Genomic DNA, 22,162 nt, shown 5'->3' on the forward strand with positions numbered 1-22,162 from the left:
ACCCACGGGGGTGGGAGAAGGGCAGAGGGCGAAGGAGAGGGAGTCCCAAGCAGGCTCAATCTTCTACAAATCAACACAACAACAAAACCAAATCACCCAACTAACAAACTGGCAAAGCATTTCAATATACATTTTTCTACTGAAAACTATGAGTTCATATTGATAACCTCTCATTGCGATCCAAAACCTTCCCCTTTCCCCTGTTGGTAACTTCTTTCTCTAAGCTGAGAAGCCCTGCAGATGTTACCTGCACCTACACTTTCATTCATCAGTCATGCATTCATTCATTCATTCATTCATTCCATTCTGGTGTACGTGCGAGGTCGTGTTAGAATGGTTAGCCCCTTCCCCTGCGAGAAATACATTTACTAACTTGAGCCCAGTACTTTGTACCGTTGTGTTTGTCTCTGGTCCTGCCGTAGGGAGTCAAAACCCTGTTCTCCAATGTTACACGAAGGCTGACTTTTTCCCTTCTTCACCAGGGAGGTTAATCATCCGTAACACGACTAGGCTCACTTTTTGCTATCTGCATTCTATTCTGGGTTTCCCCACATCCTGGCTGATTTAAATTATTCATGGCGGGGGGGGGGGGTCTCTTTCTAAAACTCAGAACTACATAAAAAGTCATAAACATATAGGGTGGTTGGATGGCTCCGTCCACTCTAGACTTTGGCTCAGGTCATGATCTCAGGGTCCTGAGATGGAGCCCCAGGTAGGGCTCGGCACCGAGCAGGGAGCCTGCTTGGGATTCTCCTTCGCCCTCTGCCCTTCCCCACCTCCCGTGGTTGCTCTCTTTCTCTCTCTCTCCTAAAAAAAAAAAAAAAAAAAAAAAAAAAATGAGCGCTCCCACTAGGACATAGTGTTTCCACGGTAACCTGAGCCACCGCGGATGATGTGTTATTTAAATACGGGGTGACTTGAGAGGCAGAATTAACTTCTTGTCCTAGTCTGCGTTTCTCTGGTTTCCGTCAGGTTTCTATGTTTCAGGAGCGTCTCGGCTGGGGATATACCCTCCTTTGTGAGCTCTGTGCGAGCTCTGTGCTTGCCCCACACGTGTTTAGGGACCCACGGATTTTCGGAAGCTCTTTGTACACTGAGGAAATTAATTCTTCATCTCCCGTCACTGTTTTCGCACACTGTTTTAGGGCACCTCCAGATCCTTCTGTGTGTGTTCCCAAATTGCTCTCCCCAAGGGGCTGCCAAGATTATCCTTGTCATTCAAAGCAACCCTAACCTGCCTTCAAGCACGTGGTAAACACATGGTCACTGAAGTCCGACGACCCCCTGATAAGCGGGACAAGGAACATGTCTTCTGTTCGCTTGCGCATACCGCTTCTGCAGAGCTCCTGGGTTTTATTTGAAATGCATGCATGATTTCAGAGTTGGTTTCACATGGAGTTTAGTTTCAACTACACACCCGCCCATCCAGAGATGTTACTTTTGAGAAGGATCTTTGAGTCCGTCTTTGCTTCAATATAAACGGTTCAGTTACATACTAATTACATATTAATTAGTTCCGATGAGCAATAAGAACTTTTGAGGGGAGTGAGTGATGTTTGAGCTCAGTCTCAGATACACTGCTCCGTATCAGCTAGAACTTGCTCTAATACCCTCCAAGCGACTGGTCCAAGGACGATGGATTCAGACTTTGACAAGACCTGCTTAGTTTTGTCTCAACTTATGCTCACATTTCACTTAAATTAAAACTGTCATGTTCTGTTTGTTCCCGCTTGTTTTCACTTCGCTGGTTTAGATCTGTGAACAGAAACATCTGAAATGGAGTCGGGAACGTCAAGGGGCCCCAGAAAGGAGCCAGGAGGGGATTGGGGAAGGTGGCCTTACGCACAAGTGCACCGGGATGGAACCCGGACTCTTGGGCTGTGACAGCCACAAACGGCTACATCCTGTTGTGGTTCTAAGAATGAGGCTGGTTTCACTGAGCTCCAGCCTAGCGACCAGCATAGTAACCTGGTGTACACAAACCAGCGTGAATGGTTTTGCCTGTGCCACTAACATAAGCCTGCAGTTTCTGTTTTCGTAAACCCTCTCTCTCCCCTGCTCTGGGAGCCCATGAGGCGGGTCCCGGATTCGAACTCCGAAAGACGCCATAGAAACTTCTGCTTTGCTTTGCGATCTCGTTTCTCTCTTGTGGGACAGAGTTGTCTTAATTTGCTCTAACTTGGACCACGATGACACTTTTGAGATGACTGTGGGTTTCTGAACCGGCTTGCATGTATGAAGCTTGTAGGGTACTCGTGGTACTTAGGAAGCTTTTGAGAAGAATGTTAACACCTATCATGCAGGTTCTGATCAGCGTGTCTGGAGGGTGACAGCCACATCGTGAGTGCCCCCTGGTTGGCAGTGACTGTAGCACACGTTCCCATTTGCCCGATGCTAAAATGAGAACATTGAATTTAGGAAGTAGAACTGTCAGTCTTTGGTGATGGAGAGTAAAGGTCAGGATGAATCAAGACTTACTCCCAGGTCGCTGGCATGGACAGGTGCACATACTCTATTGTCATATATTTTTGCGTTCACCACTTTCATCAACCATGAATATTATCCCTGAAAATAAAGGTTTTGGTTTTGGTTTTATGAGACTTCCTGGTCACTTCTTAAGGGTCAGTTCCAAGAACTCGGCGAATTTAAAAAGCAGATTTCGTTGCTGCTCCAATCTGCATCTTTGCACGGATAACAAACTTGCTTTTTTAAATTCACAAGTCCTTGTTTTCCTCTTCTTGCAAATTGCCCGTTAATGCTGTTAACTCCAACTTCCTCTTGTGTGTTCATCTCATTTTCATTGCGCAACACGAGCAGTTTATATAATGAGAACCTCCAGCATCTGCCCAGCACCTGTCGCAATAATTCTCTCCCACTGTATATTTCCTCCGTTAGTACCGGAGTGTTGGAATTTTTACTATTTTCATTATAATAAGCATCTAGAGTGTTTAGCAAAAATCAAAAATAATACAATAAACACTCATGACTTTCCTTTATACAATATGAATATTATTTTCTATTTAGAGTAAGTTCAGATTTGTTTTAAAGGATGTAGAGAAAAACTCGAGGTTTCCATGTTCCCATCACCCACACACCCAGATCCTTCCCCACTTCCCTAGTTAACTATTATCACGAGCTCAGTCATTTTATTCCATGCATTTGCTACAAATTTAGATATCCATGGTTTTTTGATGATGTTGTTTTCCATGTTTTAAATTTATAGTATATGTATATAATGTGCATTTGGCATTTATCCCTCTGCATCTAGCTCTTTTCATTCCATACTCTTTTCCAGTGTTTTTCAATTTTGATACATATAACTGTAGTTCATTCATTTTAGCTGCAGTATACTCTATCATACGGATTCGTCATGCCACAAATGATTAATCTGTTCTCCTGCGAATGGCTTGAAAATTCCTATTGTTTCCCTTTTCCCTTTTCTCTCTCTCTTTTTTTTTTTTTTTACTTCTGTTTGGTTTTCCTTTTGCAAACAATTTTGGAATGAGTATTCACAAGTATATCTCCTTTAGCCCTGTGTGAGAACTTCTTTCCTGAATGGTAGAATATAAAAATCTTCTGCTTTACTAAGTGCAATCAAATTCACCTCCAAAGTTATTATATCCATGCACACACCCACTAGAAATGTCACAGAATTTCTGTTTCTCCGCATTCTTACTCATGCTTGGTATTGTCAAACTTTAATTTTTGCCTCTCTGATAGGTATGAATTGACATTCATCGCTATTTTAATTTATTTTCCACAGTTACTTGTGAAATGGAGACCTTTCACTGTTCAATGTTTGAACGAATATTCTGTCATTGTTCAGGTCTCCTTGTCTATGAATTGCCTGTTCGTACAGTTTGTCCATGTTTCTATCAAATTGTCTTTGGTAGTAGACATTCCTTAAACGTTTTGTAAATAATTATTTGTCTGCTTCGTACTTTGTAAATATTTTCTCTAAGTGTGTAGATTGTCTTCTAACTTTCTTTTTTCTACCTTAATTGTAAAGCTTTGCATGTTTAAAGCTGTCCAATTTATCCAATGTTTCCTTGATGTTTTGTGCTTTCTTTTAAGTAGATCCATCCTATCAAAAGATTCTAATTATTTTTTTTCTATTTTCTTCTAAAAGTTTTAAAACTTTGCCTTTCAAATTTGGGTTTTTGATTTACTTAAAATTTACTTGGCTTGTAGTATGCAGTAAGGGCATAATAGTTTCCATATTTCTTCAGCAGCACTCCTTCCTCCATTAATTTATGATGCTATCGCTTTCGTATGTTGAGTTTCGGTATGCCAAAGGGCACGTTCCTGAGCTTTCTATGGTTTGGTCATGTTCAGTACTTGGAGTGCATTTCCAAATGGAAGACTGTTTTTACAAAATTCTAGAACATTTCTATGAATCATTTCTTTAAGAAAATAGATTTTCCATGGCTCCTACCATTCTTCTTTTCTAAAACTCCTACCGGTTAAATGTTGAGGTATCTAACCTTATCTTCCACGTCTCTTAACTGCTCTTTCTCCTTTTGCATCTCTGTGTCTTTCTGTGAGACACTTTCTGTGAATTTCTCAATCCTGTCTTCCAATTAATTGATTCTCCTTTTGTTTCCATTTTGTAAAATTGTACCGATTCCTTTTCTGGAATTGTCTGTCATTTTAATGGACTTCGTTTGTTTGTTTCTACTTGTTCTTTTTCAGCTTTCCTTGTTTTTTGTAATTTTCTTTTTTTTAACAGAAAGTATGTCTTCATTTTCTCTCTGAGCATCCTAATTATATCTCAATTAAAGTCTTTGTCAGATTGTTCTATAAATGTAATTCCACACAATTGAATTTAGGTTCTATTCTGAATGTTGATCTTATTTGTTGGCTTCCATTAGATGTATTTTCTTATATTTTGATATTTTGGCTTACAGTAGAATATCTTTTTTTTTAAGATTTTATTTATTTATTTATTTGACAGAGATCACAAGTAGGAGGAAAGGCAGGCAGAGAGAGAGCGGGGGGAAGCAGGCTCCCCGCTGAGCAGAGAGCCCAATGTGGGACTCAATCCCAGGACCCTGAGATCATGACCTGAGCCGAAGGCAAAGGCTTTAACTCACTGAGCCACCCAGGTGCCCCGAATATCTTATTTTTGTTTTTCATTTATTTATTCCTCTCTCTGTCTAGTGGTTTGCCCCCACCTGATCCTTCAGGATCCCAATCCATAATCCAGCTTTGTGTTGATATCCAGACCATCGCATTTCCAGTCACAAAGCTGGCCCACAGCTTGGCTAGCATCCTAATCTAGAAGTCAAGCTTCTGTTCACCTTTCTCCCTGGGCCAACAGTTTGCCAGGAGCTATTGCTCTGGGCAGCATTCTTAAAATAATAGCTTTATTGAGGTATAATTCACATATCATAAGACTCATACTTGTAAAGTATATAATTCAGTAGTTTTTACTATAGTTATAACATTGTACAGCCATCACCACTGATTCCAGAACATTTTTATCAACCCAAAAAGAAACCCCATACCCATAGGCAGTCATTTCTCACCCTCTCCTACCTCCAGCCCCTGGAAACTATCAAACTTTCTATCTCTATGGCTTTTCCTATTCTGGATGTTACATATTAATGAAATCATACAATATGTGGCCTTCTTTCATTTGACATAGTGTTTTCCATGTTCCTCCATATTGTAGCATGTTTCATACCTCATTTATTTTTATTTTTATTTTATTTATATATCTACTTGTTTTGGTTTGGTTTTCCTTAGTATTGCATTATATGGGCATAGCACATTTTATATATCTAGTCATCAAATGATGGATATTGGGTTTTTTTCCACTTTTTGATTTATGAGTAACTCTGCTGTGTTAATCAAATTAGGATACCATAAGAAAACACTATGAAGGGGCGCCTGGGTGGCTCAGTGGATTAAGCCGCTGCCTTCGGCTCAGGTCATGATCTCAGGGTCCTGGGATCGAGTCCCACATCGGGCTCTCTGCTCAGCGGGGAGCCTGCTTCCTCCTCTCTCTCTGCCTGTCTCTCTACCTACTTGTGATCTCTGTCTGTCAAATAAATAAAAATAAAATCTTTAAAAAAAAAAGAAAAAAGAAAACACTATGAAGGCTTAAACAGCAGAGCTTTCTGTCTCGCAGTTCTGAAAGCTGGAAGCGTGACGCTGAGATGCCGGCATTGTCGGTCTCTAGCAAAGGCTCTCTTCCTGGATTGCACCTCCTTGCTGTGTCTTTTCTTTTCTTTTTTTTTTTTAAGTTTTTATTTATTTAATTGACAGACAGTGATCACAAGCAGGCAGAAAGGCAGTCAGGGGGAGGGGAGCAGACTCCCTGCTGAGCAGAGAGCCCGATGCCGGGGGGCTCGATCCCAGGACCCTGAGATGATGACCTGAGCCGAAGGCAGAGGCTTAACCCACTGAGCCACCCACCCCATGTGTCTTTTCTTATAAGGAGAGTAATCCCATTATGAGGGCCCTATGCTTGCGACCTCACCCTAACCCAATCACCTCTCAAAGGCCCTGTCTCCATATACTAGCACACTGGGACTTAGGGCTTCATATAAATTGGCGGGGGGGGGGGGCGGTAGGGAGGGCAACACAATTCAGTCCATTGAATTCTGCCCCTAGCTCTCCAAAACTCAGGTGCTTCTCACATGCAAAATGCATTAATTTCACCTCAACAGTCCCAAAACCGTAACTCCTTCCAGCAATGTCTCTCAAGTCCAAAGTCTCATGTAAATATCATCAGATGCGGGTGGGATTCAAGGCACTAGTCATTCGGAGGGAAAATTCCTCTCCAGCTATGAACCTATGACAACAAACTGTATGGCGTATAATCACGGGACAGGCATACGATAAACATTCTCTTCGCAAAAGGGAGAGAGATAAGAAAGAAGGAAGGGGTGATGTGTCCCAAGCAAGTCCAACCCCCAATGAGGTAAATTCCGTTAGATCTTAATGCTTGAAAATAATCCTCTTTGACTCCATATCCTTCCTTCTGGACCCACTGGGGTGGCAGTCCTGTCCCCTTGGCTCTGCCAGACAGAAGTCCTGTCCCCCAAGGGTCTGGGATGAAGACTATCCAGCCTGTTGAAGTTGAGGTGACAGTCTTGCTCTTTGAAACCAAAGAGGCCATACTGTGATCTCAGAATCACTTTGGGGTGACTCTTCCCTTTTTACGATAAAACAGTGCACATTATAGCCAAATGTCTCTGTAGTCCAGTCCTGGAGAATCCGAGGAGTCTGAGAGCCTTCCTTCATTCCAACAGGCTTCCTCTGCCTCCTTAGTTCAAACTGGCAGAGTCTTCGCTAGTGTAATACCATCTCTATTCCTGGCTTCTGCTGAGATGGCTGAGCTGCCTGAGTCCATGAGTCATACCCATGATTTACCAAGTGGCTCTTCAGTCACACCCGTAGTGTTCTCTTCCGAACAACTTTTCTCATTTTTCTGCAATATGGATAGTCTGAGATGTTCCCAAATATCCAAGTTCTAGTTCCTTTTTGCCTGAAACCTACTTCAATTCATCTCTCTCCTTGTGTGTTTTATTGTAAGAAGTCAGGAGAAGCCAAGCTGTTCCTCCAACACTTTGCTCATCTAGACATCTCCTCAGTTAGACATCCAATTTCATCGCTTGCAAGTTCTATCTTCCAGAAAACACCTGAACATTGTCTGGACATGTTCTTTGTCACCTTATACTAGGATTGTCTTTCCTCCGGTTTTCAATAATATATTCCTCATTTCCATGTGAGATCTCACCTGAATCATCTCTAATTCTATATTTAGGTCATGCACCTCAAAATTCTACCCATGGCCCGGTTCCCAGGTTGCTTCCTTCCGCTTGCTATGTATTTCTTACAGAAGCCTCCCACTTCTTGGTACCAAAAATCTGTCCTAGTTAGCTCAGGCCACCATAACAAAACACTGTAGTCTGTGTGGCTGAAGGAAAGGAAATTTATTACTCACAGTTCTGAGGCTGGAAGTCTGAAGTTAGGGTGCCAGGAGGGTTGGGTTCTGGTGAGAACTCCTTGGCTTGAAGATGGCCACCTTTTTGCTGTGTCCTCATGTGGTAGAAAGTTGGGGGACTCTGATGTCTCTTATTATAAGGGTTCTAATCCCATGGGGTACCCAACCATCATCTAAACCTAATTATATCCCAAAGACCCCACCTCCAAATATCATCACACTTCAATAATAAATTTGGGGGAGAGAGGACACAATTCAGTTCATAGGACATGATATGAGCATTTCAGTATAAGTTTTGTATGGATATACACTGTCATTTCCTTCAGATATACACCTGAGAATGGAATTACTTAGTCATAGAGTAATTCTAGGTTTAACTTTTTAAGAAACCATCAAATTATTCTTCACAGTGGCCCCGCCATTTTACATTGCCACACACAGTGTATGAGAATTCCAATCCCTCCACACCCTTGTTAACACTTGTTATCATCCATTGTTTTTATTAGTGCCATCCGAGTGGGTGTGAAGTGGTATCTCACTGTGGTTGTGATTTGCGTTTCTGTGAGACTAATGATGTCGGGCACATTTGCACATGTTTTTTTGGTGACTTGAACGCAATTGGCCCCCCTTATCCATAAGGCATACATTCCAAGACCCTCAGCAGATGCCTGAAACCACAGATAGTATCAAATCCTATATATATATATATATATATATATATATATATATATATATATATACTATGTCTTTTCCTATACATACCTACCTATGATAAATTAGGCACAGTAAGAGATGAACAACAATAATAACCAAACAGAACAATTACAGCAATATACTGTAATGAGAGTTGTGTGAATGTGTTCTCTTCCTCTCTCAGACTATCTGATGGTAAACTGACCTTCTAGCAGTATGTCAGGTGGGTCATCTGCTTTCGGACCACAGTTGACTGTAAGAGTTGAAACCTCAGACAGGGAAACCGTGGGTAGGTGTATTCTACTGCATCTTTTCCAGAGAAATGTCTACTCGGGTCCTTTGCCCAAGTTTAATTGCGTTATTTGTCTTTTCATTGTTGGGTCGTACGAACTCTTTATTTAATCTAGATACAAGGTTCTTACCAGATGTATGATTTGAAAATATTTTCCTTCTGTCATATTTTGTAGATTTTTTTCAGGCTCTTTTGGTGAACGAGTTCAGTAAGCCTTTCTCCGGCTCCTATCTTCAAACAGAGCCGTGATTTTAGCTTCATTCTGCTGTTTGCAGCCTGACACTGGACCCAGCGTCCAGCAAGCCCAAGGCTTTGGCTTGCATTTCCGCTGTGTCCAATCCACGAAGATGTTTGATCTTGTACCTGAGCCTCAATCTATCCTTTAGTTGTGCCTTTTGTGTTTCATCCATCACTGCTGAGCTTGTAGCCAAAGAGCATCATTTAACCTGTAAACACCAGCATCAAACTGCCCTGGACAACCTCCATCAATATTGTTGATAGTATTTTTCTTTGTGCGTACATTTTTTTAAATTGTGAAGTTAGACCTATTGATATTTTTATATGATTTCTTCTCTTGCTTTTAGGTTCAGAAATATCTCTCCCATTTAAGAAGGAGAGATACATGATCTTACAATTTCTTCTATGGTTTTCTTTTGTTCTTTAACTCTCTCATCCCTCTGGAGTCTGCGTATTATACAGGTAAGGATCCAAGTCTAAGGCCTTCCAAACTGTCTACTATCTCAGCGTTATCTGATGACCTTAAAGACCACTCCAAACATGTATCAAATTTCAATATCTACTTTTTGTCTATATCAGAGCCACCGATTTTAACCCTATCCTTTATTTATTTAATTAATTTATTATTATCAATTAATTTTATTATTGACTAATGACTATTAATTTATTTAACAATTTATTTATTTAAATTTTTAGATTTAGATTTTTCATTCCCCTACCAGGGGTTAGAGCCCTATCTCTTGTTTGTGTGCTTCCTATAACCCTCGCATAGGGCCGGTAAGTAAGTGTGCACACTGCAAGTGTGCAACAATATTTGCTGAGTAAATTCATAACTGAAGGTCTGAATGGTGGAAGGATGCAGGGAAAGGGTTGTAAGATAGTGAAATATGGTTGGAATTCTTCACGACACTGACAAAGAAACACTAGCACCTGGCCTAGTGCCTAGCACATAATAGGCACTCAATAAAAGGTAAAATAAGTGAAAGGAATTTTAAAGTGGTGAGTTCTGCATGAATTAACTTTCTCCAGCTGAGTTTTTCTCCACTCTTTCTCCAACATAGTTCAAAATTCTTAGCCGGAAGGATCTTTCGATCTCAAAGTGTGCGTTGCTCTGTCTGCCCTCCACAGCTCTTCATAAAAACCCATAGCTCTATGCTGAGTCAGGACCAGATAAAAAAAATTCTTGAGAAAATAGAAGTTATGATGAGTCTTGGTGAGGCCAGAGTTTTGACCTTTCTCTCTGATGTCAGGCCTGTCACTTAAGACTTATGGGGGCGCCTGGGTGGCTCAGTGGATTAAGCCTCTGCCTTCGGCCTAGGTCATGATCTCAGGGTCCTGGGATCGAGCCCCACATCGGGCTCTCTGCTCAGCGGGGAGCCTGCTTCCCCCCGCCCGCTCTCTCTCTGCCTGCATCTCTGCCTACTTGTGATCTCTGTCTGTCAAAAAAAAAAAAAAAGACTAATGATAGCTCCAAGCATCACAGAGTAAGAGGAACACTGACTCAAATTCAGAAGACATGGGCTTCTGCTTTTTCTCCTTGTATTAATTAGCTCTGTGACTGTTGGAGAGTTATGTAACTTCTCTGAGTCACGGCTTTTCCACCCATAAAAGAAGAGATAAGAGTGCTCTGTTTGTATGATTATAACCATTTCTGTGTTATTTCACATTATTTCCAACATGTGGTCTCTGCTCCAGAGAACACAGGATCTTCACTGCCCCTCAACACTGGGCATTTCTTCTCCTCTCCCTCTTCCTGAGGTTCTTTCCATCTATCCATCTTCCACCCATCCTAGAAGGCCCAGCCTTGGCCCCACTTTGTTCCCAAATACCTCTCTCTACTTCTGCCCACATGCATCTTTCCCTTCTTTGAACGTCTCTTATTCTCAGGTGTCAGCCCACAGACTAAGGCTCATTATTCTCTTCTTATTTTATGAAGATCGAGCAAGTGAACTTCCCGAGTAAACCTTTAGTTCTGTGTATGCAAGGGCAGGTCACATTCTCCTTAGATATCCCCACAATGCCTACGGCCAAGCTAGGTCCGAAGCCCAAGCCAATATTCCTTACTGTGCATGTAGTAAAGAAAGCCTAATGGTTGTAATTTCACTGAGCTGGCATGGTTGAACTCGTATGTTGGGTTGTGTTAAATCATCGATGTGACAACGGTATGTCTTCAAGTCTCCAGATCGCTCAGAGAGAGTAGACATAGGAAATGGATGAGGGGGCAGAATCAAAATAAGGGTCAGCAGGCACATCAGGCCATGGGGTTAGAAGTAGAATTGCAGAATTTTGGCCCCAGAAAGAGCAGAGGTTACAGGTTGTTTATTCCAACCTTATCATTTGACAAGAAAGGAAGCCGAGGCTTGAAATGGCTACTTGCTTTTCCAAGATCAACCCACAGAGCCAGGTCTCAGGTCTCCTCACTCCCCATGAAGTGCCCTATGGTGAGTTCTGTATTTTTCCAAATCATGGTTCATAACCTAGAGCAGAGGTAGCAACAGACCAGAGCTGGGGAGGAACCTCAGACATAGTCCAGTAAGCTGGGAGACAGAGGTACGGTGAAATCCCATACTCCGTCACCAGCACTGTCCTGCCAAACCGATTTGCTTGGAAGCTTGAGAGGTCTCCTGTTGGGGCTTGTATCGGGGTCTAAAAAAATGAGGCATGTGGACATCTTCCCATCCCAATGGCAAAATAAGTCTTTGGGCAGTAAATGATACAGAAAGCATTCTGCCTCCCCGCATTATTTGTTTTTCCGTTCATTTTTCATGCTTCCATTCTTGACAATGGAGTAGCTGTCTTTCTTCAGACAGAACATGACAAAGAAGGCTGTGCTTAGTTCAAGAGGAATTCTGACCCCCCAAAAGTGTGTGGGTTGCAAAGAAATTATTCTGCAGGAGAGTATGTGTGTTCAAGCAAATTACACCCTTCACTCCCCACATTACGGTGGGCTTGAACAACATTGTGCTGACTCACACTAATGACGCTGTCAGAGTCTTTACCTGTGATTTTCCAAGCAGCAAGTTTGGGATGCCCAGAGGGCTGTCTGATCACACCACAGACCCGTCTCCTCTCACAGACACCCTTGAAGAACAGAAAGTTAGAACATATGGGAGAGTGAGAATATGTAGCCAGCTTGGGCACGAGCATGGAAACCACCATTGCAAATGCGCAGGGCTCTTGCTCACAATAGACATTGGAAAGGGACAAGAGGGCAGAGTCAAGGTCAGGGTCAGCAGGGCACTCTGGGCAATGGGGTTAGAAGTAGAAACATAGGATGTTGGCTCAGAAAGAGCAAATTTTATAGGCCATTTATTCCAGCTTCATCATTTTACGAGAAAGGAGATTGGGCTGTTAAATTTTATATGTCAACGTCACTAGACCAGAGATGCCCAGACAGCTGGTCAAACAGGACTTCAGGGTGTGTGTACAAGGTTGTTTCTGGAAAAGATTAGCATTTGAATTGGTAGACTGGGTAAAGCAGATCACCTTCACAGGTGGGCATTGTCTAATCTACCGAGAGCCTGAATAGAACAAGAAGGGCGCATTTGTTCTCACTATGTGAGCTGGGTCCTCCTTCTCCTGCCCTCAGACACCAGCACTCCAGGTTCTCATGCCAACAGACTCAGACTCAATTACACCACTTGCTTTCCTGGGTCTCCAGATTGCAGAAGACATATATTATGGGACGTCTCAGCCTCTATAATCACATGAGCCAAATCTTATAAATTTACACACACACACACACACACACACACACACACACACTGGAGTATTACTCAGTCATCAAAAAGAAGGAAATCTTGACATTGACACATGGATGGAACTAGAAGGTATTATGCTGAGTGAAATAAGTCCATCAGAGAAAGAAAAGTATCATATGATCTCAATCATATCTGGAATTGAGTAAAAAAACAGATAAACATAGGGGAAAGGAGGGAAAATAAAATAAGATGAAATCAGAGATGGAGACAAACTATAAGAGACTCTAAACTTTAGGAAACAAACTGAGGGTTGATGGAGGGGAGGTGGGCGGGGGGATGGGGTAACTGGGTGACAGGCATTAGGGAAGGCAAATGATGTAACAAGGACTGGGTGTTCTATGCAACTGATGAACACTGAATTCTACCCCTGAAACTAATAACACACTATATGTTAACTAACTTGAATTTAAATTAAAAACTTTTTTTAAAACCCACACAAACAAACAAAAAAGTACGAGGGCAGGGGCACCCGTGTGGCTCAGTCAGTTGAGTGTCCAGCTCGATCTTGGCTCAGGTCTTGTTCTCATGGTTGTGAGTTCAAACCCTTCATTGGGCTCTGCTGGGTGTGGACCTACTTAAAAAAAAAAAAAATGAGGGTAGAAGGATTTTGGAGCTATTCTCTACCTGGGTGGCTACTGTGAAGACCCTGCCTTCGAGAAGTTCAGACAGACCCTGGGAAGAAGCACTTGGCAGGTGAGAATGATATTTCAGGACCATAGGAGTCTTAAGGAGAAGCTATGGAATCTAAACCCCAAACGACTTTAGTGTGTGTTTACATGACACCAGAAAGGACAAATTGAGCCTTCTACTCAGCCAATTTGCCCGTTATCGGTTGCACATGGTGTTACTGTGGGGTCCACCCTGGAATCTGTGGGAAAATCCAACCATGTGGATGTTATAGAGACTCTGGTTCCCTTGGAATGCCTTGTGGGTGGGTTTGTCTCCATAGCCAGGTCCCTTTCTACCAAACCTCCCCACGAATATTGCCTTGTTACTCTTCTGACTTGGGTTGCAGTATCTTCAGTTGTAAAGCCAGGTTCATGTGACCTGGTAGACAAATATTATCTCTAACCTGCATGGTGACCCAGCACAGAGCTTGGCAAAATATTCAGCTCAATTAATGAGGCTTATTTAATTAGTTAGTTAATTAGTTATTTTGTCGTTATTTTGGCAGGATATTGGGTAAAGATATAAATCCCTTACCAGATATATGGTCAGCAAATATTTTCTCCCATTTTGTAGGTTGCCTTTTCAATCCGGTGGTTGTTTTCTTTGCTGTGCAGAATGGTTTTAGTTTCATGCAATCATTCCTTGTCTATTTTCACTTTTATTGCCAGTGCTTTTGGTGTCATATTAAAAAAATCATTGCCAAGTTCAATGTCAAGAAGACTTTTCCCTGTTTTCTTCTAGTAGTTTCACTGTATCAGATTTTGTGTTTAAGACTTAAATCCATTTCAAGTGGATTTTTGCATGTCCTGTGAGGTAAAGCGTCCAATGTCATTCTTCTGAATGAGGTTCAGTTGCTCCAATACTAATAAGACCCGATTTTCTTGCTCTTACTGATTTTTAGCTTCTTTCCATTTTTGTCAGAAACGATACTTGGGCTGATTCTTCTTGACTTTGTTAAGACCTGTCTTGTGAATGAGTGACCTGTTACATCTCATGAGAAGACTATCCTTTCCCCGTTGGGTCTTCTTGGAACGTTTATCGAAGATCAGTTGACTGATGGATTTATTATTTTCTGCTAACTTTGGGCTTAGGCTCTCTTCTTTTTCTAGCACCTTGAGGTGTAAAGTTAAGTTGTTAATTTGAGATCTCTCTTCTTTCTTAATGTTGGAATTTATTAATAAAAACTTCCCTCTTAGAATTGACTTTGCTACATTGCGTAAGTTTTGGTATGTGGTGTTTTCATTTTAATTTGTCTCAAGATATTTTAAATCCCCTTTAAATTTCATCTTTGACCCAGTGGTTCCACTTTACTTGTGACTCTTGTTCAAGAATGTGTTGTTTGGTTTCTACATATTTGTGAATGTTCTCATTTTCTTGCTGTTACTGATTTCTAGCTTCATTCTGCTTTGGTCAGAAAAAATACTTGGGATGATTCTTCTTGAGTTCATTAAGACCTGTTTTGTGACCAAACATGGGATTTATCCTGGAAAATGTTAGTTGTGTGCTTGAGAATATGTATGTGGAATACATGGAAAGTTCTGTATGTCTACTAGACCCATTTGGTCTACAATGTTGTTCAGTTCTACTGTTTCCTTATTGACTTTCTGTCTAAATGATCTGCCCATTACAGAATGGGGTATTGATGTTTCCTGCAAATACTGTATTGCTGTGTATTTCTCCCCTTAGATCTGTCAGTATTTGCTTTATATAGGTGCTTTGATGTTGGGTGCATAATTTGTAATTTCATATTCTCCTATGGAATTGACCCTTTTATCAATATATAATGACCTACTTTGCCTCCTGTGATGGTTTTTGACTTAAAGTCCATTTTGTCTGCTATAAATATAGCCATTTTTGGTTCCTTTTGGTTACCATTTACGTGGACTATAATTTCCATCCTGTTACCTTCAGCCTATGTGTTCTCTTAAAGTAAAAATGAGTCTCCTGTAAGCAGCATATAACTAGATCTAGGTTTTTGTTTCTTTTTTAAATCCATTCAGTTACTCTATAACTTTTGACTAGAAAATCTCTTCTATCTTTAAAATAACTTTTTGATAGATAAGTACTTCTTATTTCCATTGTGTTAATTGTTTTATGAATTTTTTATAGGTCTTTCATTCCTTTCTTCTGTTGCCATTTTTCTTTGTGATTGATGATTCATTGTAATGGTATGCTCTGATTCTTTTTCTTTATCATTATCTGCTACAGATTTTTTCTTGTGGTTATCATGAGGCTTACATAAAACATTTCATAGTTAAAGTGGTCTGTTTTAATCATATACAAAAACTCTACACTTTTGCTTCTACCCCCCCAAAGTTTATGTTGATGATGTCATAATTTGCATCTTTTTACATTGTATCCATGCAGAAATCATTGGATATATTTTTAATAATTTCATCTTTTATAATAAAGTTCTGAGCAATTTACACACCATCATTACAGTATTAGAGTATTCTGAATTTGACTATATATTTATCTTTACCAATGAGTTTTATGGTTTCATATGTTTTCATGTTAATAATTAGGGTCTTTGTTTTGACTTGAAGAACTCCCTTTAGCATTTTTTATGAGGCATGCTGGGAGTGATGAACTCTCTCAACTTTTGCTCATTTGAGAAATTTTTTAAATCTCGCCTTCATTTCTGAAGGATAGCTTTGCCAGGTGTAGAATTTGGGTTGGTGGTTTTCTCTCTCAGCTCTTGAATATATCATCCCACTCTCTTCTGGCAGCAAGGTTTCTGCTGAAAAATTGTTGATAGACTTATGGGGGTTCTCTTGAATGTGACAAATCATTTTTCTCTTGCTGCTTTCAAAATTCTGTCTTCGACTTTTGATCATTTAATTATAATGTGTCTCGGTGCAATCTTCGGGTCGATACTTTTTTATTCTTTTTTCTCTTTACCCTCTGATCAGGTAATTTCAAATGTCGTTGAATGCACTGATTTTTTTTTTCCCTTCTACTCTCCTCACAGATTCTTTCTTCTATTGAAGCTATCTATTGTCATTTTCATTTCATTCATCGTATTTTTCAGCTCCATAGTTTCTGTTTCATTCTTTTGTCTGCTTTTCTTAACATCACTTTGATGCACTTCTCATTTTGTTCGTGTATTGTTTTCCTGATTTTGCTGAATTGTCTGTATTTTCTTGTGGTTTGATCTTTCTTAAAGCAATCTTAAATTATTTGTTAGGCGATTCATAGATCTATATTTCTTTGGGTTCCGTTACCAGAGCTTTATTAATTTCCTTTGGTAGTGTCATGTTTGTCTGATTTTTTCATTATTTCTGTAGCCTTACATTGATGTATATTCATTTAAAGGAGCAAACGTGTTTTTATAGAACAATTTTAGCAGATAGAGATCTTCTGCCAGGACTGTCTCTGGAATCACAGCTGAGTGGGGCTGAAGCTGGGTCATGTAACTGCTGCTGGGTGTAGGGGTAGGTACATAGCTGGCAGACCTGCTACCAAGGGCATGGATCAGCTGTTCCTGTTGGATCCCCAGGTGATAGGAAATACCTATAGGACCACAGTCAAGCGGGTCTGGAGCCAGTTCCCAGAGCCACTTCCACGTCTGCAAATAGCAGGCCTGTTATCAGGGGAGTGGATGGATATGGCTCCCACTGGGTCCCTGTGCATTCTTCCACCAGGTCCCTGGTGGGTCCCTGGGCAGGCAGAACTGACTCCAGGAGGGCTGGAGCTGGTCACAGGGCCACTTCAGGTCCCACAGACAAGCCTGAGGTCAGTGGGCCTGATACCAGGAACATAGACTGGCATTTCTCGGTCCCAAGGCAGACAGGGATGACTCTGGACCACAGTTGGGTAGGAGTATAGCTGATTCAGAGGGCTGACTCAGAACCTGCAGTTAACACCAAGTTTTACAAGCCTCTTACCTGGGTTGTGGGTAGGTATAGCTCTTCCCAAGGTCCCCTGGCAATTGGGGCTGGTGGCAAAACCATGGCCAAGGAAAGCTACTACTGAGTGTCAAGGAGATGGCGCAGCTTTCAGTCTGCAGCTGAGACCACTTTCAACAAGCCTGCCATTGGGCCACGGGCATGCCTTCTCGCTGCAGCTGTCTTTGGTCTTGGGCTTCACAAGGGTTTTGCAACCTTCTACCTGTTTCCAAAGTTCCCACGGAGGCACTTTTATCCATGAACGACTGCCAATTAACAAATAGTGTTGGGCGGATGTGAGCTGGAGACCTCCCATTCTGTCATTTCGTTAATATCCCTGCTCTCTACTAGCACAACATATTAGAGGCGCATCCATTTTATGGCGTGTATCAGTACTTTGTTCCTTTTTATGGTGACTGGATTACGTTTAATGGCTGTATATTAGCTCCTCCTATGAACATAACATAATTTAATTAGCCACCTCCTCTTATGGATATTTAAATGTATTTTTTGCTAACATATTTAATGATTCATTGAACAAGTGTTGTACACATACACAAATAATCTTGTAGTTTCTTAAGATGAGTTTTTGTTATACATGAATGTTGCTTATTTAATTAATAAGAAACTAATTTAATTAACTTCTGTTAACCAAAGTGATTCATTTGCAACTACTGAAATGGGAGCCCTATGTAGACACACAGAAAGCATCCTGGAAAGGGAAAAGTTTTGCAAGGAGAAAGGGAAATGAATCCAGTAGGGATTCTAATATGCCATTCTTCCTAGCCACAGGGGAAAGCATTTATATCTTCTCAAACATAATTACCTTCCTGGTGTTTAATGAATGCAACTTTAATTCATGCTATCCAATTTAAGTCTGCTCAAATTCAAGACATGGGGGAAGTTTCCCCCTTGCATTTGCTGGTCTGGTATATAAAAGTAAAGCTTTAAATGTCTAGAGATTATTGATTGGGTTGTTTACTTGGAGAAGTCCGGTGGGGTGTCCTTTGAAGAAATTACCCACTGTCTCTCCACACATTGACGAAATATAAAAGAAGCCCCCAGAGAAGGACCCTGGTCAGTGGAACTAGAAACAGGGAAAAGCTCATGAAGTTCCAAAACCAGTACAGACCAGTGCTTTTCAGCGTTTGGCAGATCCCAAGATCATCTTGGGAGATTAGTAAAAATACAGATGCCTGGTCATTCGCTGAATGTAAATCCATGGCAAAGGACCTAAGTATCTATATTTTTTTAACAAGTTCTGCCAATAATTTTGATCGGCGTCAAAGCTTGAGGACATTAAACCCAACTATTGGAAAACACTCTGTTGTTTTGCCCCTGCATCAGAAGAGCAGAAGAGCGTTTCCCAAATGGCCCCTCTGCTCACACTGAGGAATGCTATGGGGAACTGCCATGGTAACCCACTCCAGCATTACTGTAGACATGATGTTGAAGATCTTGCTTTGTCCTTTCTTTTTTTTTTTTTTTAAGAATTTATTTATTTATTTGACAGAAAGTGCTGTGAAGTGTGTAAAGCTGGTGATTCACAGACCTGTACCCCTGGGGATAAAAATATATTATATGTTTATAAAAAATAAAATATTTTAAAAAAAGAATTTATTTATTTATTTGACAGAAAGAGAGAAAGAGATCACAAGTAGGCAGAGAGGCAGGCAGAGAGAGAGGGGGAAGCAGGCTCCCCACCGAGCAAAGAGCTCAATGCGGGGCTCGATCCCAGGACCCTGAGATCATGACCTGAGCCGAAGGCAGAGGCTTTAATCCACTGAACCACCCAGGCACCCCTGCTTTGTCCTTTCTATGAAAAAAATAATTCTTTTAGGCCCATTGGTCTAGAAGATTTTGGCTTATCCCAAAGAATTAACATAATTTGAGAGGAAGGGATCAAGAACCATATGTATTTGTAATAAGTCGTATTTCTGATTTTATTTTAGTGAACAGAACACTCCCGCTCTCCCTAATTTTAGTAACTGTTTTTTTTTTTTTTTTGCCTTATTGATTCATATGTAACTGCTGGTTTTCTACCAGACCTATCCCTCCACGAGGTCTATAGTTTCCTGTGCCTTAATTTAAAAACGTCAGATTTGGGGCGCCTGGGTGGCTCAGTGGGTTAAGCCGCTGCCTTCGGCTCAGGTCATGATCCCAGGTCCTGGGTTCGAGCCCCGCATCGGGCTTTCTGCTCAGCAGGGAGCCTGCTTCCTCCTCTCTCTCTCTGCCTGCCTCTCTGCCTACTTGTGATTTCTCTCTGTCAAATAAATAAATAAAAATCTTAAAAAAAAAAAAAACAACGTCAGATTCATCGTACTGTTTATATTCTTGGAAGCTACCCCAGGGCCTTTGCATGGCGTGTGAGCATGCGTGTGCATCAGTTTGTCTATCTACCTCTTTAAATGTCTCAAGTGCTGACTGTTTTGTGTAGCCCACAGCAGCACGGCGTCGACCTAAGTCTCAATCCCTTTAGCATTTGCCCCCAAGAAGGCGCCAAGGATGTTCCTGGATGGAAGGATGGGGTCATTCATTAAAGGCTGCATGCAGAATGCTGTGATAGAAATGAATGGCCCAGAGAGCCTCACAATGAGACCCATCTAGATGATGTTTCCTGCCAGGGTGCTTTCCCCTCCCCATCATTGCCTCCGCCCCTGGGATTTGATGAACTTTGCCGGCTCAAGGGATCACAGCATCTCTTCCTCCCTCAGCCAGTTTGAGTCCCCGTGTCTGGAGCACAGACAGTTCTCTTGACCTTGGCCAGGTGCCTGAGCATTCTTGCAGAAGCAGCAGACCAGAACGTGTGGATGGAAACAGGATCAATCCCTCTCCACTCCTGGGAAAACAGCTCCTAGTTTACACGCTGGTGACTACAGCTTAGCAGTGTCATCTTCCAAAGGCAAGGATAAGAAGTCTTTAATAGAGGAAGAGATTTGTCCTACCACTCACGTCTTTAATCCACTCTTGCAGAACTGGCTCCCAAGGCAGGCACGTCTGATACCGGGGCTCCCGTCTCAAGACTTGGAGCTGAGGCCCCAGAGAAGTGATTACAAAGCCCGCGTGGTGCGTGCAGACTGCTAATGGCCACCCCCCACTGCCCAGATCACAGGACGGCCGCAGACCCCAGAGGACCTCTCATTTGGATGAGAAGATTCTCATCCTGGGGAGGCAAATAGGGGCAGGAGGGTTCAGGAGGCTGTAGAGCCCACAGCAGCAAAAGCCGCCCACAGAAAGAATGGGAAGACCAGCCCTCCCGTGAGACAGAACAGATTCATGGGTCACTTGGGGTTTTACATAGAATCTGGGTATTCGATTTTGCTCCACAAAAGAGATGGCAGCTGAGGCACCTGGGGCTTGAAGACGGGGTCTGGTGTCTTGGGGATGCGTAGGGACCCCTCTCATATGTTAGAACTCACATCCTGCCGCATTCTGTGCTACCAGCTTGTTCAGTGATGAGCAGAAGGTTGGGCAAAGGTGTTGGTCCGGTGGACACATTCTTGACCCAAGGAAGCCCCACTACCCAGGTCAAGTCTAGCATTCTTTGAGACACAGACGTCGTCGAATCCTACCCACCACCCACATCCGTTCAGCTCAATTGGTTTTATCAGACACATAAAAGAGTTAGCATTTTGGGGGCACCTGGGTGGCTCAGTGGGTTAAGCCTCTGCCTTTGGCTCAGGTCATGGTCTCAGGGTCCTGGAATCGAGTCCCACATCAGGCTCTCTGCTCAGCGGGGAGCCTGCTTCCCCCTGTCTCTCTGCCTGCCTCTCTGCCTACTTGGGATCTCTCTGTCTGTCAAATAAATAAAAACAAAATCTTAAAAAAAAAAAGAGTTAACATTTTCAAATAATCTGGGTTTTTTAGAATACGGTAATGTGTTTGTTTTCGGCTGTACATGATTTGAGTTCATAGCACATAAAATAAATGGGAAATCTCAGCGTTCTTCTCATATTAGAAGCCACTCTCCAGAAATATCTATTTTGGTCCCAGCAATTTTTTTTTCCTTTCTCTCTCATTTGGGGAAGATGAAAGCTGCAAAGCCGTTTATCTCCCCTAAATTAGCCATGTGACAACTCCGAGCTATTAATAACCACTCCCCACAGCATTAATGTTTATGTCTGAGAGGGGTCAAGCAGTGCTCACCAGGGAGGGATAGTAGCCAAGATAAATGTGAGCGATGCGGCAGAAATGCAGCCTGCATCCCCATTGACCAAGTGGGGGGAGAACAGATGTGACCTAGACATCCCCCAGCCACTGCCAAACTGTAGGTACGGAGGGGCCACCGATGCCTCCTCCCAAGAGCCATGGCACTGAGCCCCTCTGGCTTGACAGGGAGTCAAGCCCTCATGGCAAATGGTGTCCCCACCATGTGCTTTGGGGACCATGCATGGGTGCTGCTGCTTTGTCCCCTACTGTGTCCATTCCTGCCTCTGCTGACCAGCCTCTGCTGTCCATGAGCTGGCTTCTCGGGCCATGGCCACTTCTACCGCTAAGGACCCAGAGAGCTCTGTCACTTTGGCCCGAGTCTTGAACATGGGACAGTCTATTGCTTAGTTTTCCCATAGCAAACACTCCTATTTCTCAGGGGGGTCTCACTGCATGTCCGGTGGCTGCAAACCCTTGGTCTCTCCACCACTCCCCAGGGGCTTCCTTTATGTCCCTAGAG

General features: G+C 42.1%; 1 long non-coding RNA gene across 3 annotated transcripts in view; it reads right to left on the minus strand.

The window, feature by feature from the left end:
* Positions 1–22,162, minus strand: part of LOC125091122 (uncharacterized) — a 59,826-nt gene that overhangs the window by 16,750 nt on the left and 20,914 nt on the right. For all 3 annotated transcript variants that reach the window (XR_007124587.1, XR_007124586.1, XR_007124585.1), the window contains exon 2: positions 12,176–12,257. This is a non-coding gene — a long non-coding RNA (uncharacterized LOC125091122). The remainder of the gene's footprint in view (positions 1–12,175; positions 12,258–22,162) is intronic.

This window comes from Lutra lutra, chromosome 18 (genome assembly GCF_902655055.1).
Source record: "Lutra lutra chromosome 18, mLutLut1.2, whole genome shotgun sequence".
NCBI classification, from domain to species: domain Eukaryota; kingdom Metazoa; phylum Chordata; class Mammalia; order Carnivora; family Mustelidae; genus Lutra; species Lutra lutra.